Below are 19,263 nucleotides of genomic sequence, written 5' to 3'. Positions count from 1 at the left end.
GCTTTACTGAAACACACCTTCTTTGGTAATGAGAAACATGATATGCTGAATTAAGAAAGAATTACTTTCCATTCATTCATCCTGCTTGATATTTTCTCTTCATTGAAGATATGACTGTTCCATAGCTGCCTTTTCCTAACTGAAAGCTAGTCTTAAATTAAACATGGAAAGTTTTAGACAATCAGGGATGTACCTGCTTTTGCTTCCAGTGGACACTTTTAGTTAATTAGGGGGGATGGCAAATGAAAAATATTTACTTCACCTATTTCCTGTGGTGCAAGCTTAAGGTTACCTTCTGCTTTTTCTGAATCTGTTGTGCAAATTAGACCAAAATTTGGCTGTTTGCTTTTCAGTTAAAGTTTTTGAATTCTTAAGATTTGATTTTTCTTCTGAGTCACTGAGGCCACCAATTTTATAGAATCACAGCCTATTCAAATATATCTCACTAGTCATGATTTGATTCTGCCTTTTCCCAGATTTTTTCTGTTTCAAGATTTGCTTCTGACAGGCCCACCTTTCCGTTCATTTCACAAAGATCTGGTTCCTTGTCTACCTTAAATGAGAAGGAAGGGATCTTAGAGAATTCCATGCAGGACTCTTACTAGATTCTTTACACAGCAGGTTTGGGATTTTATGTTGGTCGGTATTTATTGAGGTTGTATTTCACTTAAATAACCCAGTGATAGAGTTTTTTTGCGTTGTGTGTTTTTTAATAAACCTTTTGCACTTGGCTTTGTTGGTGGAAATAAAGTGGACTGTTAACGCAGGTTGCGTGATGCTCGTATGGATAAGATTATAATTGAAGAGGCTTTTTTAAGGAGAAAAAAAAAAAAGAAAACGAAGAAATAATTGTTAAAGAATAGGTTAAATCACTGGAACGACTTGTTACCCAGAGACCGTTCAGTAATTTGTGTGTAGCGGCATCTATTTAATACATGGCTGTTCTACTATAATACAAAGTAACTTAAGCCCAGTTGTCAACAAATCTGCTTTGAGTGGCTTCTGAAAACTGCTAAAGCTTTTTATGGATGTACTCAAAGCACTGCATACTGAAATCCCATAGTTTCTAGTTGTCAGCATTGTTTCTAATTATTTAAGAATGAACTATGACGTTAATATTTTCATACCATCTCGAATAAATTTGAGTACTGCATTTTTTTTTTTGCCTATAGCCTTTGGGTTATTTGTTTTAAATAGAAAAAAGCTCCCAAGCTTCCTGACATTCAGCAGTAAGTTCCGGCAATATACATGAGGAATTAACACAAGAAGTTCCTGCCTCAGAGCCCCACCTACCAGCCTCTAGTCCTTCCTGCTAGTTACCCTCTCCCATGTATAATTTGCTCATTCCTTTCTAAAACATCTAGTATTCAGAGGGAATGGTGCAAAACCAGTACCTGCATTGCCCAAAGGTGCCCTGCCTACCCAGCGAGCCAGTGGCTTTCGGCCAGCTCTCAGCTCGACTACCTATGTTTCTTTTACCCAAGAATCTTAGAACTATCTTTTTTCTTATCGCTGTAAAGGGACTTTCGTGACTCGAATGCAGAGTCTTTAAACTCTTGAAGTGAGGGTTTAAAATTGATAAATGGATGACATAACTGTTGTCGATTCCTGTTGTTTTCCATGTCTTTTGTATTGTTTTGATCTAAAAGATGAGTTAGCACACCAAGTAAAGGAAACATGGCAGGCATGGTACTCTCATTATATCAAGAAATTTAGAGGTAGGTGTCAGGAGGAGCTAGCTTCTGTGTATAAAATCTATATGACTTGAACCAGAAGGAATTTTATTTTTTGCTTTGAAGATGTATAGGATTTACCAGTATGCTACAAGTCAAGCTAATGATGGTAACTTTGAGAAACCTGATGTGCAAGCCGGTTTGAGAATGAATAGGGCTTGGCGTAGGAGAAGTTGTTACATTTTAGTTGTGTTAGAGGGTTGGAAAACTTCAGCAGAGATATACCTTATGTCATAAGCATATTTCAGTGGCTAAGCGTATATCAGGTCTTTGTGAGAACAGCTTCAGCCTCCTGAAGGTGCATGTCCTGGAGAAACTAAATGTTCAGAGTAGAAAGGTGATGAACCACCTTTAAAGCAGGCTTCCCTTTGCTTACCTGCTTACTCCTCGAAGATGTAGTGCTGTTAGGAAGAGGAGGCAGTTCAGTAAAGACTTCCCTCACAGTCCCACTGCAGTTTGCTGCAGTGTTTTTAGACACCTGAAGTATTCAAAACCAATGTTTGTTTGTTTGGGGTTTTTGTCCTCTCGTCTGCAATGTTAGAAATAAGCACTTTGTTATATTTAACATATGGTAGCACTCCCTCAATCATTATGACGTATTCCGAAGATGGTGAAATGGTGGGACGTCACTTTAAATCAAAGCTTAAATGTTCCTGGTAAAACCTTGCCTGATGGAAGCTCACGGTGAACTGATGCATATCAGAAGTAAAATGGTGTGTTTTGGTAATGTCTTCTGTTTGCCACGGTGCATTTAAAAACGTCCTTCAAACTGACACCACAGCGATTCCTTATACATTATTTGTGAGCTGAAAGGATTCGTCACCGGCTAAAAACAGTATGACCCAAATTGGCTTCAACGTCATATAAAGGGTAACATGAACCAGTAATTAGAAATGTTGAAAAGCAGGTGCATTTACTTCTGAATATGAATCATATGTTACTCATCGTTTCTGACTGCCTGGTTGAAATGATGATATTAGGTTAATTAAAAATTCAGAGATATTTGAAAGGATAGGATTTACGCTGGTAATTTACTCAGGTGAAATTAAAATACATATTTAAGGCTTATGTACAAATACATAATTCAACATGCTGCTAAGAGGAATTGCCTCTTGCCAGTTGCTTTGCCTGAAATGAGGAATCATCATAACAGTTGTGGGGCTGCCTTTCCTTTTTGAAGGTGAACTGCAAATCGATATCCAGAGATACTGTCAAGTAATTCCTCCTTCCATCCAGTCTTTATAATGCTGTTTCTTTAAGTATGTGCTTGATGCTTCTTACAGAATTTTAGTTGTTTTCTATTTAGCTTCTGATTCAATCTTCTTATCAATTTTTGATTTGGGTTTTTTTCATGTTTAGCTGGCCAGGGCTGAAATCAATGATCTCTGCAATCATTACCATTTGTGATCATATTTAACACAGTTGTGATACCTGTGCTAGAAAGTTTTTATGTTAGAACTTTTGGTGACATTGCTGTGTGGTTCCAGCATATACATGCCTGACAGCTGAGCTGGACATATGCATCCTTAACAGTATGTAACGCTGTTGGCTTAAACCCAGGTGCATCCTTGGCAGGGATCCCTGTTAAAGGCTTCTGAGAGACATTTTGGTGTGCAGAGTTGAATGCAAACGCAGTACTCTGTGAGAGTTGTTGGCAGCATGGACTCAAATGCCCTAATTTTTCCATCCAGTGATGTTTTCTCCATCTCATATTTAAAAAAAAAAAAAAATCCCATCATTCCTTGAGCTGCTTTTCTCTCTCTGTGTACGAGCCACAGGTCAGTGGAGTTTTAATGCTGGTTTCGTAGGCAGGGTTTGCCATTATTCTGTATTTGTGGAACGTTAGTCGCTACTGCCACTGATGAAGCGCTGAGGAGGAGATAGGCAGGACAATCTACGATATCAAAGGGGAGTAAACAGATGATTGAGTGCCTAGAAATTGCAGGCATTCCTTGAGCACCTACCTGCATGTGGTAGAGTCCTGTGCGTGCGCCTAAGAAATACATGCCGACTTCTATACAGCTCTGGGACGGTGACCAGCGGTGGCAGGGAGTTAGTTACAGTACCTGTCTGTACAAATTATAACTTTGGCCAATGCGCAGGAAACGGCAGAAGGGTTTGAAGCAGTGGCTTCCCAACTAGGGGCAAGTCAAGGAAAATGCAGTGTTTTTCCCAAAGCTGCAGGAGGGCTTTCGGCAGTGGCGGGGCATTGCCTTCAAAAGGGATTCAAAACAATTGCACCACATCTTTGCTCCCCTGGCTCGTGACAGCTACTGCCTGAGCTGGTACACGATGGACGGGGAATATGTTTCTAGTAGATTAGAAGGATGTTGTGTAGGCTGGAGCTCAGAGAGGTAAATATTTTTGTGGTAGCTACATGTGTATTTATAGTCTTTGTAAAGCACCGGAGAACAGTTTTCTCACAGAATGATAGAGTGCTGTCAAAGAATTACCTGCTGATTGTAAACAGTCAGGAGCAAGGGTAAGGCATGGCACTGAAACATCAGGATGTGATAATTACGGGGGTTATTTTTTTGTGGGTTTTTTTGGACTGTGTATACAAAAGAGTGTCTGATATTGGGGTGAGAGGTTGTTTTTCAGTATGTACCATGGCTGAGAAATGTGTTTTGAATCACAATAATTATATTGCAAGTGTCAAAAAAAAATAAAAATCAGTGCTTGCAGTATTGCATTAGTTACATATGGAATCTTCAGTGCAGTCATAGATTTCACAGGTGTGTAATGAAACGTTGCTATGCTTGTATCTTGAAGTTGGATGTCATGCATATGTCATGAAAATGAGGTCTTTAGCTGATTTGTTTAATAATAGTTGGCAGTATCTGGAGTTGTTGTCTAAGAGGCAGCATACCTCTTTGTGTACTTGTCTCTTAAATTCCTTCTTCTGGAATATATTGTCTTCTGTAGCCCTTTGGGTAAAACTCCCTACAGTCTGTATTCCTTTGGACCCTAAAGAGAGAAAAAACCGTGAGAATTGTATTTCGGTGTGCTATTTCTTTGATTCCTGAGCTGGATCAATCTTTAGGTGTGTAGCTATCAAAGATATTTCAGTTGAGGAACCTGGTTTAAAAAAATAAGCAAACAAAAAGCAAAGCAGAGAAAGGGATTTTTCGGTGAGTACGGTAAGCTAAATGTCAAAACTCCCTGCCTTTATCTCTCTAAGATCTTTTGTAAAATACAAAGCAAGGTTTATTTTGGGAAACAAACCAGCTGTGCAGCTGTGGGCACAAGGCTTTGCATGAGATTCTTTCTAAAGCCTCTCATTTCAAGGTGAGGCAAAGCCAGTATAGTGCAAGATAGGAAGGGTGAAGTGAATGATGCTTAACTGATTACAGAAAACGGTGGCTGTGGTTGATACGACACTCCTGAGGGTGTGACAGATCCAGAGAAGGCAGATGCTCCAGGTGCCTGAGGTTGCCCTGCTCCATTTGCTGCCAAGCTGTTTACAGCATTTGCCCCAGTGGTGCTTATCGCAAAATGGCAAGGGGTGATATCTTAATGTGATAAAAGAAACGAAGCTGTCATTTGTAAAGATATCAGGGAATAGATCAAAGAATATCTACTAGAAAAATCTGATTAAGACCGTCTCTGAGGATCAAGGGGACATCTGTCTGCAAATCAACAAGGAACTCTCAGTAGAAGAAAAAAGTTGTTCTATCTCACACTGCCAAGCCAAAGAAAAATGAAATCTCCCAGACCAAGAACACCGTTCATTCCCCCAGCTGACCATAGCATGAGGAGATCGGACTCGTTTTTGTAGTGTTTACACTGCCTCATATACTGTAAAAGTTTAGTTTTAAAAGCCAGGAGAAACACTAAGCAAACAGAGGGTTTGGGGTGGGGGTTTTTTTGAAAGGAATTTTTTTTATGTTGCTATATAGTTTATTTGTTATGATCAGGTGTCTGGTCTATGTAATTTTGCTTGTTTGTAATGAAAGGAATATCTGCTATATCAATCTTTTGTGTAAGCTGAGATGATATCTTGACATTCCAGGTGACAAATGGTTCCAATATTCTAATGTTTTGTTATTTGTATGACTTGTGGTCATATGTATTGGGTTTGTGTGACAAGGTTTTGGTAGCGGGGGGGCTGCAGGGGTGGCTTCTGTGAGAAGCTGCTAGAAGCTTCTCCTATGTCCGACAGAGCCAATGCCAGCCGGCTCCAAGACGGACCCACCGCTGGCCAAGGCCAAGCACGTCAGCAACGGTGGTAGGGCCTCTCTGATAACGTATTTAAGAAGGGGCGGGGGGGAACCCTGTGCAACTGCAGCCAGGAAAGAGGAGTGAGAATATGCGAAACAACCCTGCAGACCCCCAGGTCGGTGAAGAAGGAGGGGAGGAGATGCTCCAGGCGCCGGAGCAGAGATTCCCCTGCAGCCCCTGGGGAAGACCCCGGTGAGGCAGGCTGTGCCCCTGCAGCCCAGGGAGGTCCATGGTGGAGCAGATCTCCACCTGCAGCCCGGGGAGGACCCCACGCCGGAGCAGGAGGATGCCTGAAGGAGGCTGTGACCCCGTGGGAAGCCCGCGCTGGAGCAGGCTCCTGGCAGGACCTGCGGCCCCGTGGAGAGAGGAGCCCACGCTGGAGCAGGTTTGCTGGCAGGACTCGTGACCCCGTGGGGGACCCACGCTGGAGCAGGCTGTGCCTGAAGGACTGCAGCCTGGGGAAGGGACTCACGCTGGAGCAGTTTGTGAAGAACTGCAGCCCGTGGGAAGGACCCACGTTGAAGTTCACGGAGGACTGTTTCCCACGAGAGGGACCCCACACTGGAGCAGGGGAAGAGTGTGATGAGTCCTGCCCCTGAGGAGGAAGGAGCGGCAGAAACGATGTGTGATGAACTGACCCCGCCCCCCATTCCCCGTCCCCCTGTGCTGCTGGCGGGGTAGGAGGTAGAGAATTTGGGAGTGAAGCTGTGCCCGGGAAGAAGGGAGTGGTGGGGTAAAGGTGTTTTAAGATTTGGGTTTTATTTCTCATTACCATACTCTGATTTGATTGCTAATAAATTAATCTAGTTTCCCCAAGTTGAGTCTGTTTTGGCCGTGACGGTAATTGGCGAGTGATCTCTCCCTGTCCTTATCTTGACCCATGAGCCTTTCGTTATATTTTCTCTCCGCTGTCCAGCTGAGGAGGAGGAGTGATAGAGCAGCTTTGGTGGGCAACTGGCCTCCAGCCAGGGTCAACCCACCACATCATAAAATATCTCTTTTATTATCTTCTGACTTGGTGACGGACATCGTATTTTTTTTAAGCCACAGGATATTGTGTTGGTTTTTCCCCCGCTTTGGTTCCCAGAGCTTGCACTTAGAAATTGGGTAGTATTGTATTGCTTATCCTGTCTGGGATTATGCTTGCTACTCTAGCTTCCTACAGTTTTAATTTCCCCACTCAAATTACACTGACCTCACCCTGACCAGTGTCTGTATGCCAGCTGGACATGTCAGGTAATACTTAAGGATGCAGTTTTATTTAGACAAGGGAAAGGCATGATTTAGCTAGTTGACATCTAGTTTGCATTTGGATTCGTGCAAAACAATGTAATCCAGAGGTAATTTCTGTTGATCAGACTTTATGGCGCACATAAGATCCAAAGCCAGATTCTAAAATCTTTATTCTCTTGCCTTAAACATTATGAAAAATACCTTTTGATAGTGTCTTGGCATGCCATCTTTCTTTGTGTTCCGGTTCCCGTTCTGGATGTTCGTGGATTAATATCTTGTGTAGACCCACTATAGAACTTATTATAGAGTTTACAAAAAGAGCTGCTATGTTTTATTATTCCTTAGTTACCCTAGTAGTGAACTGAAAATACACATGATATTTAAAGAAATGAGTGGATGTGATTTCATGAAGTCAGTGGCTTTGCATCTTCCTTTTCTTATGGAGCAATAGATTTTACTCCTTCACTATGTCTGTCTTGCTGAAAAGCAGGCAATGAAAAATCTAAAAAGAAAATGACGGTAACTTCTTTGGAAGGGAAGGAAAAGAGCAGGAAGCTTAGAAGGAGATTGATGGCTCACCTACATCTCCAGTGATAAAGCAGCAATTAACAGAAGGAGAAACTCCAAATAAAGTTATACCATCTCCTTTAGATTCAGGTACCCTGCCAAAGTGTTGGATAGTAACCTGTGTTCAATCTCTTAAAAAGCTGTTAGCAATTGTCTTAAAATTAGAGATGAGTGGTCTTTGTAGCAGTATGGGGTGAACTGACTGAATATCTATTAAAAATTGGCTTTTTGATGTGGTGAGGACTAATGAACATAGATTTCATAGAACCATTTTAAAGCAAAATGGCTCTTTAGGGCATCAGAATTTAGTGATTGAGTCAGCCAAGTTGTACATGAGAGACACCCTCTGCCACAGTCGAGATGAATTTTCAAAAATTCACAGAACAAGGCTGTGTGAACTCTGTGAAGTTTAAGAAAATGCGGGAATATAAGAGCACCGTTCAGGTGAATGCTTACACGAGCTGTAACGGTTGGAGCATCTTTGCAAGCGTCCTTCCCCCAGATGTGTTCTATGAGCCCCCATATGTCCCCATTCCCATGTCACTAGCTGCGCGGGGCAACCAGTGGGGCCAGCCAGCCGTTGTCTAGCTTGGAGTAGCTTCCAGTGCAAAGTGGAGGGGGAAGTAAAGTGAGAGTCCTTGTGTTTCCCTGGGGCTGGGCTTGCTGCACGCCCAGCTCTTTAGGGAGCCTCTTGGCGAAGACAACACTCCTGGAGTTGCGCCTTATGCTACTTGGGTGCTGTCACGCAGTGGCATACCTTTGTGAAGGAGAACTTGTCTTTCGGTGGTCAAGGGATGCACGTCAAAAGGATACGGTGCATTCCCCAGGTTGAATGTAACTATGTCAACAGAGGGATGCTCGTATGGTTTGTTTCCGTCACGTGCCTGGAAGATGCAGGGCACAGTGAACGTAGTATTCGTGGGCAAAAAGGAGATGCCTGTCTGTCTTAGGTGAGAGAAGAGCGTGCTGTGAGGAGTATAGGCTATTCTAGCTAAACAGGTAGAAAATGTTAGGACCTCTCTTTGCCCTCTACTTAGCACCTGGAAATCACTGGAGGAAAGGGCGGTTGGTTTGTTCCTGTTTTCTTTCTTTGTTTCGGATGCTGCTACACACAGCATTAGATGTTTGTTCATCCATAAGTTCCAATTATGTACTACGGAAGGAACATTATGTTTAGAAAGAGACAGGTAAACTAAGCAGTAGCAACTGCTGAAGCTCTAAATATAAAAGCCCCACGTTCCCTCTGAACTTCCTACAGCCTGCAGCCTACATAGCGGAATTTTGTGCAAAAGCCTTGCTCAAACTGAGACGTTGGAATTCGTTCCCCGCAGGAGGCCGTGTTGCTTTGGCCCTTTCTTGAAGTGCTCAGCCCCTGACTTAGCGTTCTTCCAGTTTATCATCAGGAACGTCTCCCACAGCTTCTGCGCAGTTGTATCTGCTGCGGTTTCCTCTTGGATTGTGAGAACCCAGGCAATGGGGTTTAAATTTGTTTCAAGTGGCAGAATCACCACTGAATATATTAAAGAAAACAGAGAACTACAAAGCACTCAACAACGTGAGCAAATATTTCTATTTGAGCAAATAGATATACATCAATGAAATTTCCATTTTGCACCTAAGAAGTTTCCGTATATGAAGCGTTTCTTGTGATATGAGCTGTACAGAAAAGGCAGTTGCTTTAAAATACCTACTTCATGATGAATTAACTACAAAACACATCTCATTTTACCACGGTTAATTAAAAAAACCCCAACAAGTCTGCTTTGAGTGCAGCGCAGTAATGCTAATTTTACGACCTAGTTTGTCAGGACATTCTGACCCGCTTTTTTGGTTCTTCCAGGCAGATGCCTACATCAGTGAAAACCGGAATAATTCTAAGGAGAAATACCAGAATAGGTAGTGGACTAACTAAATATTAAATCAAAACTATCTCAGTCTGTCCAACTACAGGCAGTATTTAGGGGACATTACTGAGTTTAATAAGCTCTTTGCCACCTTACTTTTTCTTATTAATAGCCTGCTCTGGACTGGAGAATCAACCATGAATATTAAAATTTGCTGGTAACCTAGAAATATAACTTGGGATGTGCAGAGCGGGGGCAGAGAAGTACTTAGATTTTTTTAAGATGGAAATTCTCTTGGCTTCAGTGGGAATTCCACCTGGGTGGAAACCTTAGGATCTGGTGCAATTGAATTAGGTGAAATGAAAAATAAATGGCTCTAGTGAAATAAAAGAGCATTTAGAGTGGGGTTTTTACGTGGAACAAGCTGTGTTAGTTGCAGTTACCAACGATAAATATGCCATTTTTAACTCGTCGATTTATGGTACAACTCTTAACTAGCTAATCTAGCAATAAGATCCTATTCAAACTGGGTAGAGAATTCAGTTTCTCTAGAAAATTTGTACAGCTGAGAATTTTACTATTTAGAGCTATATTTCTGCTGAAGTTTAATACAGTGAATGCTAACATATTTCATGAGTGATCTCATTGAAGTTAATCAAGGTGTAGTGAGAGAAAATGTGCCTCAGTCATCAGAACCAGCATCAAAAAACAATTTCTTTTGAAAAATAATGGGACAAGTGAAAGTAATGGACCAAAACAACATGCTGATGTTGTAGAGGTTATTGTGTATTTAATTCTGACAAAGTCAGTTTTCCTGCATTATTTCTTTTTTAATTTAAGATTTTTTTCCCCTGAAAAATTATGGTATGAGAAGAACACTTTAAGCTGATGGAAGTGATGCAACAGGAAAAAAAAAAAAAAAATAGGTCTAACCAGCAAGATCTTTTCCCATGTTGATAGGAATTCATCACTACAAAAGCAATAGCCATCTCCACTTGCTTTCATTGGGCTGACATTCAGAGGAAGAGATCCTGTCCCCGTTCATATAATCCTTGGAAGGCAAATAAAATGGTATAAATCACTTTCTTATGTGACTTATGTAGATTGCAGTTTATGGATAATGAAGATAACTAATCCAATTATTTTCCTTTAGGAGTCAGGGTGAAAAGGTGAGTTAAACCCTTGTCGAAGGGAGTGTCATCCTTTCTTTATTAACTGAGGTAGCCTTTGTAACATCTACAGCTGTGTTCAGTTGCAGTCCTTTTGAGTATCTGGTTTTGTAAGAGTAGCAGCCAGGGTTTTCAACAGGCTGCTCCAGGAAGACTGCAGGATTGGGTTGTTGTTATGCAACACTACAGCGAAGAAAAGCCTACAACAGAAGGAGGTGGCTCTTGGCAAAATCTGCCAAATTAAAATCGGTTTGTGGACTCAAGAAAACAAGTTTTTCTTTAGGACTGTACTCATGTGCATGTACAGAGAAGAAATGAAATGGGAACCTTACAATCTTTCTTTTTCCCTTCCAAGGCTTTTTCTGTACCAGCTGGAACATTTTTATTGTCTGTAGTCTGATAGCGATGCGTCTGTTCTGCTGCAGAAAGTACTTGATGTACCTGAAGACTCCCCTTCACAGTGGACTTTTTTCTGGATAATCCAGCATATCACGCCTGGTGAAATACCAAAAAAAATCAATGGATTAATACCTGTTGGGTGTGAGAAAGGCCTGTGAATCTATCTCCTAGGAAGTGTGGCATTAAAGTTTATTCCAGATTCAAAGCTCACTAACTCACTGTGCAGATTCCTGTTGCTTTTGTAAGGCTTTTGTTCATGCCTGTAGTCCCCAGAGAGCAAATATGCGAGATGTTAAAATAATACTGTACTTAGTGTAAGGTACATGTGAAGCATAGAAGTAACTTGGATTGTTCTGGCTGAACGTTTGGGGTTTTTTTTGCTAGTTCCCTTATGATTGCAGTACCTTTAAAATAACAGTCATACTCAACCTCAAGGAGCTATGTGTCAAAGTTATTTTCAAACTTTTTATAATGTTATGATAAAAATCTGTGCAGTCCTTCACATTTGCAGAAATAGAGTTCTTCCTAAATACATCAATCAATTTTTTGCTTTTAAAAAGAGAACCTCTGATTTAGCAACTCAGGCAGCTCAATAGCTGGAGTTTTCTACTACTTAAGCTGTGTAACATCTGAATTATTTCTTTCAACATGTAATATCTACTAAGTAGATCAGTCATTTCAGAAACAAACATAAATGGTGGAGTTTTTATGTGAAAGAGTGAAATCCCCTTTCTTAGTTGATTTTTCTTCTGAACAGACGTTCTCTGTATGCTGGCAATCTAATCTTTGGAATGGTACTTATTTATCTTTTGAATGAGACATGAAATGAAAGCCCTAAACACTTCTGGTCATTAAAGATCCAGTTGAACCTGTATCCTATTCAGCTCAGGTAATTACATTCTGCCTTCTTTAGCAATGTCAGTCAGAGAAATTACTCATATGAAGTAGCTGTCTGGCTAGCATGGAGTGGCACCCATGCCTGAACTTCATAGATGTCTATGTTTCTGTGATAGGTTACAGATCATTACAGCTTTTGATGGCAATTGCACAGTTTTAAATGTGAATGACTCTTAGGCGGAGTGTAAGCACGGAGGTGTGCGAGGGTGAGCTCAGCTCCTCCACTGTCCTTCTCGTTGCACCGTCTTGGAAGTAGCGATACCTCTGATGTGGACGGCACAGTTCACCAGGGCCAGTTATAGGTTCTTGCACACCTACCGCATCTTCTTATTGTAAGCTGGTAGGCAGCGGGGCTCTTGGAGCTGCGAAAAGCGGAGGGGGACTCAAACTCTGATTAGGATCCCACGCGTCACCCTCACATGTGCTGCAGCCATCCAGCTTCTTTTATAATAGCCTACTGGTTTATTGCCAGTTTGGGCTGTAGGTACTCCTCAGTTTAAGAGAGATTAAATAGATTGTTCTCATTTCCAAGTTAGTATTTTAACAAGTAGCCAGGATGGGTCTGTCCTTCCTTTTGCAATTGAGCCACTGACCTTAAAAACCAATGAAAGTTTTCAGGCTCAGAAGTGGAATAGCTTTGTAGCCACGAGGAGGAGGTTGGCTCTTCTCTTGAATGTTACCAAAATACTGAAACTGGTCTGCTGTTGATCGGTCAGAAGATGTGGCCAGTACATGTGTTTTACTTGCTTACATGATCACTTATGAAGACTGAATTCCAGGGAAGAGAAGTTTTATGAAGATCTCCTAGGTTCCCGTTTGATGCTTTGGAGCACGGGTGGTACTACGGTATGGGAGAGATGTTTATCTATCAGTAATGGTTTATGTAAGGAAAAAATTTTCTCTGGCAATTCTTTGTGATTACGTTTCCTAGAAGGAGACTGAGTGGTTTCTCTGGTTTTGTTTTGGTTGGGTTGGGTTTTTTTTGTTTGTTCGTTTTTTTTTTTTTCTCTTTACCATAGACTGAGTAAAGAATGTCCCATGAGCTGTGTCAGCCCCTGCAGAAAGTAAGTTTAGTAGCGTGACAGGACAGCTTCTTTTTTTTTCTGCCAAATACTCATTCTGTCCCTTTCTACAACAGCTGTCCTGTCCACCTCTTGTGACGGCCCTAGCTATGGAAAGCCTATCAGTCCGTCCAAAATGGATTAAAACCAAGGAAAAAAACCCCTCTGCATACCACAAGGGATTTTTGTTTTGTGTCTGTTGCAACCCAGGCAGATTGTGAATCCTATAGTTAATAGAAGCTGCTTTTTGGGATGGGACTTTTATTGCCTGCTACAGCCTATCTTTCTGTCTCCCACCTTTAATTGTTTTGTTTCTCACCCTTGGAATGTCCAACACAGAATTTTTTCAATTCTTTCCGTTAACTGCACGGAGAAAGTAGAGATTTAATTCATACCTCAGAAATTTTCTTCCATTTTCTCATCTGAAATCTTGTTTCTCCTCCAACTTTTATAGGGTTCACAGCTGATGCAGTTTGTGAGATGTGTGTGCTGATAGCAATAATAACTCCCTCAGCGGTCCCATTAATCATTTATAGGCTAGGGAGTCAGATACAGTGTGATAATGCCTAGCTATTCCTAAGGCCTGCCTTTTGAGATGACTGAGCGATATGTTTCTTTTTGAAGAGAGCTTTGATTTTTTTTTTTCCCCTCTCTATCTCCCCCCTTGCCCATATTTTCTCAGCAGGCTTTATTAGGTGTATTCATGACTGAGTAAGATGAAAGAAAGTTGCATGTGTAGATGGATAGTGGTAGGTCACTGAGGATACAGAATCTGATCAATAATGACCAGAGTTTCCCGATATCTATTGTCTGTCTCAGTGATTTGACTGTGGGGGGGTTTATCAGATTCCCCCCATGATATATAGTTTACAAATGTAAAAAGAATTAAATACAAAATTACATAAGAAGGAGGTAGTCCACTACTCACTTGTCCAGCTGCTACAAAAAGACGTATCTGTTAAAGTTGTACGTCGTCGTAGTACTGGTACCAGTTTCCTTACCAGGCATTAAATAAATTAACTGGTGTGTTAAATCCATCATTATATTTTCTTGCTACAATCAGCAAAATGAAATTGGTCACTTACTAGTCCATTTGTTGAACAGTTTCAACAGTGAACTGATTGACTGTAAAAATAAATTGCAGTAGCTCCTTCGGAGGAAATTCTTCCAGGGGAAAGGAAGATCCAAAATGGGAAATGTAATACAGTTGACATTGCTACTCTGTTGACTTTTGTGGAAAAGTGGAAGATACCTCATTTAATTGCATTAATGTGATTTTTCATGAATGCTAAATTCAATCTAGCTGAAGAAACTTATATATAGTATATTCACATTTCTAGATTTCGTGTTTCACTCCTCTTTTACATTACTGTATATTAAGCACCAGACTTAAAGGGCGTAGACAGTTTTTCTAAGCCAAATTGAGAAATAAAATTAGGAAAGAATTAAGGGAAGAATGTTGTATTAATCAGAGCTAAACATGACAAATTTCATAAACTGTCTGTATGAGCAACAACAAATTTCAGTTTTCCACTGAAGGAATGATAGTATTTTTGAGACACGAAGAAAAGGGTCCAACCAAACCAGGAAGTAACTCCTTAATTGTTTTTCTTTTCCCTATTAGAATGCATCACTTTTGAACATAAATCAAACATACCTAAGCTGAAGGGCTGACCACATCTGAACCTCAGGGTAAAACCCCAAATGCTTTTTGAACATATAAAGCCTTACAGGCTTTCTAGTTTCTATAACCTTTTTGTTTATACTGTCAGTTGTACTGAAACAGGCTGAGAATCTTGACCTATTAAATTTGGTGAAAAGAGGTTTTATAAAAACTTAATTTATCTGACAGAGTCATGAAAACCTTTGTCAGTCTTTACCCCAGTCAGTTGTCTTACACTATGAGTAGTCATAATGATTTCGGTTGTCTAGTAATGATGTATAAAGTACAGCTCAGTGTAAGAGCAGGTGGCTGAAAATGCCAGCCAAGGATAAATTAATCCAAAAAGCATAATTAATGGAAGGAATATAAAGTGGTAATATGTATTCATAACAACATTTTGAAAGTAACATTTTATTCAGAATATATGAGTCATTTATATGACATTGTAAACATCAAGCTTTATAAATATTGGGGTATATTGCAAGGTTGTGGTTTGTCTCTTTTTTTTTTTTTTTTTTTTTTTTAACAGTTTGTGTAACACTTAAGAATTATACTTGGCTCCTTCCCAGGTCAGTAGATGATTCTAAATTTCTGGGCTCAGGATGAAGCTATTGTTTGATCCTCAAAGTTCAAATTGTTCTAGTGAATGAATGAGCACTGGCTGGAACTAGGAGGCACTGAATACCTTTTTTTCATGGCTCTGAAGATTTTGGCTGGATGAATTTTAATGTTTACAAGAAAAAAACTTGTATTAACGTACAGTGTTGTAAACTGTTTAAGGTGGAGATGTAAAGAGAGAACGAATGCCCTGTAATGTTGGCGTTCTAACGTATCCGATCATGCGCACACAGAAAATAAGTTATGCTTACGGAGGAATGTAAGCACAGAAGCAAAACCTAAGAATGGAGGGTCTAATTCCAATCTTCTGTCTTGTGTATATCATATATATTGGCACATTATGTGAATATTTGTACTGTTTGGGAATGCTGCCACAAGTAAGGTGGCAGAAGCTTACTTAGCACAGAGCATATTTTCTCTAGATTACGTAGAAAAGCATACCTTCTTTAAATATGTTTGGAGTGTTGTTAATTTATTTTTACAGAATAGAGGGAGGATGGAAGAAGGGGAAAAAAAAAAACCCACTTGATATTCCTGAAAGTTGATTGAGGAGTTAGCGTAGAACATATTTTATGAAGTACATTGCTTCAGATATGAGTATATAGTCTGTTTATAATCCCATTTAGGGACTACAAACAAGAAAAAAAAAATATATAGACAAGTTACATATTTCAAGCAGACTTTAGCAGCAGATTCCGATTTTGAGCAGGTCGGCCGTAATGATATAACTCAATTGTCATGTTGATAATTTAAAACAGCATCTTTTTTGTTGTACCATATAAAATAGCACTAATATGAGGGACCGTGGAAATTTATGGACATAAAGATTATTTCGTCTTTGGAAACACCTGTTAATGAATTTGTCGTATAAAAAAGGTGGAGATTATAGTTGTTTATCGATCTTAATAATCAGCCATTTTATGAAATGCCCTGCAGCTGTTCTCCTAAGATACCAGGCACATGCATTGTAAGGCAAGGGATGAACAAAGACCTCGTATAAAGTCATCACAAGTCTTGGGTTCCTTTCCACGAGCAAAGATGCTGAGAATTTGGTGAGGTCATCTTCAAGGACACAGCTGTCTTAAGATAGCCAGACAGAAGATTTTCTGCTTCTTTGGGTTTTTAAAAGCCAGAGTAAAGCCTCCTTAAAAGACAAGTTTATACTGGAAAGGTGAATCGATTACTCTTTTATTAAGGGCTGACTTGGCTATACATGTTTCCTCCTACTTTCAGAAAGAAAATCACAAGCAACCCCTTTAGTTGCACCTATATATTTTGTGGATATGTAATGTAGGTATAATACAGCTTGTATTTGACTAAAGTGATGTGTCTTTTAAGAACTCCTGCGAAAGGAGGGCAAAATTTGCTTGTAAATGTTGGCAGATAATCACAGTATTCATGAATTCTCATTTATTTTTCTTCTACTTCCCTTTCAAAAATAGCCAGTGTTGTTGTGAGCATTCTGCTACTTCCAGAAAATAATTTGAAAGTGAGATAATCTAATTTAAATTCAGTGTAAATATAAATACTGCTAAAATATGCTTTCAAGACTAACGTAGGATTATATGTGTGCTGTGGGGTGTAGGTCATTGCTTGTTTTCAGAAAACAAGGATTTCTGTGTCTAAGTTGTACATTACTAATTCTAAACCGTAATTTGGGATTTTTGTATACATTTGCTCTGTGGAGATCAGTACAAACAAAATACTACATAACCACTTCTGATGTATTTTTCTTGTGTTTTCTAATAATGTATACCTGTGCTGAAACAACATATCCTAGATCTGTAGAATTATGCAGGTGAGCCTGAGTAGCATTCACGGGGAGGGATTCTTATGTAGTAGTGAAGAAGTGAAATAACAATCATATTTTCATTATTCTAGTTCTCAGTTTTACCTGTGGTATTGCTTTGTGCACGTATATACATTTAGAGTGGCTTAGATGGGAGGGGATGGCTGACAAAGAACATAGGGGCTGCACCATCAAGTAAAAATAAGTGAGGAAAAGAGAACTCATGGTATTTTTCATCTGGGCATTCTGTGTGCATTGGTGTCAGAGGTAGCACCGTTAGTTGCAACATCGGTGTCGTGATTTTTCCAAGACCTGTGGCATTTTCCCAAAATCTTGTTTCTCTAGTAGCACCTCCATAGTTGTAAAGTCAGCTCCGCAAGAAAACAACGTGCTGATATGATGCAAAACAGTTTCTAGTTAGCTATTTAACCTTCTCTCCATGATTTATTATTTTACTCAGATGTGGGTAATGAGAACAGAAAATCCCCTTAGATGATTGTATGAATGGCTAAATATGCATGCTGGGTAGGCTTACATTAGAAAGAACTGTGAATTCCTTTTCTTTGGAGCTGAGGAGCATGTCCGCAATGCTTGAAGAATAGTCACTGAGTGGTGAAAATAATTAAGATGCTCTTGAATTGTGATTTTAAATTTTTTTTTTACTTTTGCCTCTTTGGTTAGATGGATTACATGGTCATGTGGGTAGATAACGTAGCATAGATAATTCTATCCTTGTGGTGCATCACAGATCAAGCTTTTGATTTCATTGTTTGTTTGCTCAGAGTGATATTGAGACTATTAAAGCATTTAGACGTGAGGATTTCTAAAATGATGTACTGTAAATTTGGCTTCAGACTGTAAACATGTATTGTAACTGTGTAAGAATTATCAAGTGAATAATACTATGAAAATATTTTGGATTTAAAAAAACCTGAACAACCCATATATTGGACTTATACTGAATTCTAAATAATTCCAGTAAGAAAACCCAGCTTATTAATATTTAAAAGGAGAGTCTTTTCTCTAAAAATCAATGAGTAGATGTAATTATTTGTTTTAGCAAAGAGGTTTAAAAATGAGAAATTGTCCACTGGCGTGGAACTGTCCTAATGCCGCTAGCTATGAATACATTATAGAGCTATATCTTTATAGAAAACATTTCCGCCCTGTCATCTTCATTTAACACAGACATTTTCTGCTTTATTCATTTCACCTGGGTTAAATTTTGTTTACACTGTAATGCAATTTATGTTATTGAATATGATTCTCATAGGTCCCTCACTCTGAGAGAGATATAGCACTAGCCTGCAACTTGCCTTTGGTTTTGGTGTCTTTATTACTGAAATCTGCTTACATCAGAAGTATATAAATAATGAAGCTGGCAAGAATTTAATGTCATAGAAAAATCATCTCAGAACAAAAGCCACTAATTTCATGCATATATATCTTTGTGTGACTGTTGAGGCCCTTGTATTACACTACCCATGTTACTTGTTTGCACTGAAACCAGAGAGGAATATGTGCTGAAGATATTTCTGCAATGAGTGTTCAAGGTTTGAAAATTGAAAGATGTGTATTTCCTTTGATTAGCCTTTTCATTAACTTCAAGCTGTTTTGGCAGACTTACTCAATGTAATTTGCTTTTGACATATATTAGTATTAAGTCATGCTTTCAAATGCTATATATTGTTTCCAGTATTAAACTATATTCTGTAATTGACTTTCAGGACTTCTGAAAAGAATACGTTTTTGCACAGAAAACAACGTAGTCTTGCGACCCAAAATTTTTATGAGGGAAAAACCGGCTTTGTTTTACATCTCTTATTTCAGAGAATGCAGACAGTTGCCTAGATTTATTTTCTTTCTGGAGACTTTTGTTTTACCGTTTTGAGTAGATCTGAGGTTTCTGACAGCGGAGTACCCGTAGAAATGGTTAGGACTCAATATAATGCACATAAGTGGCAGGTAAACATCCTGCACGCAGATCTCGTTACTTGAGCCGTCAGACTTCCTTGACACCCTTTCGTGGCACATTTTGGACTGGTTGTTTTTGTCCACTGGGGACAAAG

General features: G+C 39.6%; 1 protein-coding gene across 4 annotated transcripts in view; it reads left to right on the top strand.

The window, feature by feature from the left end:
* NELL1 (neural EGFL like 1) overlaps positions 1-19,263 on the top strand; it is a 300,863-nt gene that overhangs the window by 229,710 nt on the left and 51,890 nt on the right. The gene's annotated exons all lie outside the window — the stretch shown is intronic.

The sequence above is a fragment of the Aquila chrysaetos genome, chromosome 16, assembly GCF_900496995.4.
Source record: "Aquila chrysaetos chrysaetos chromosome 16, bAquChr1.4, whole genome shotgun sequence".
In the NCBI taxonomy this organism is placed as follows: Eukaryota; Metazoa; Chordata; class Aves; order Accipitriformes; family Accipitridae; genus Aquila; species Aquila chrysaetos.
The sequence above is the reverse complement of the archived record's forward strand: the minus strand, read 5'-3'. Positions and strand labels throughout refer to the sequence as shown.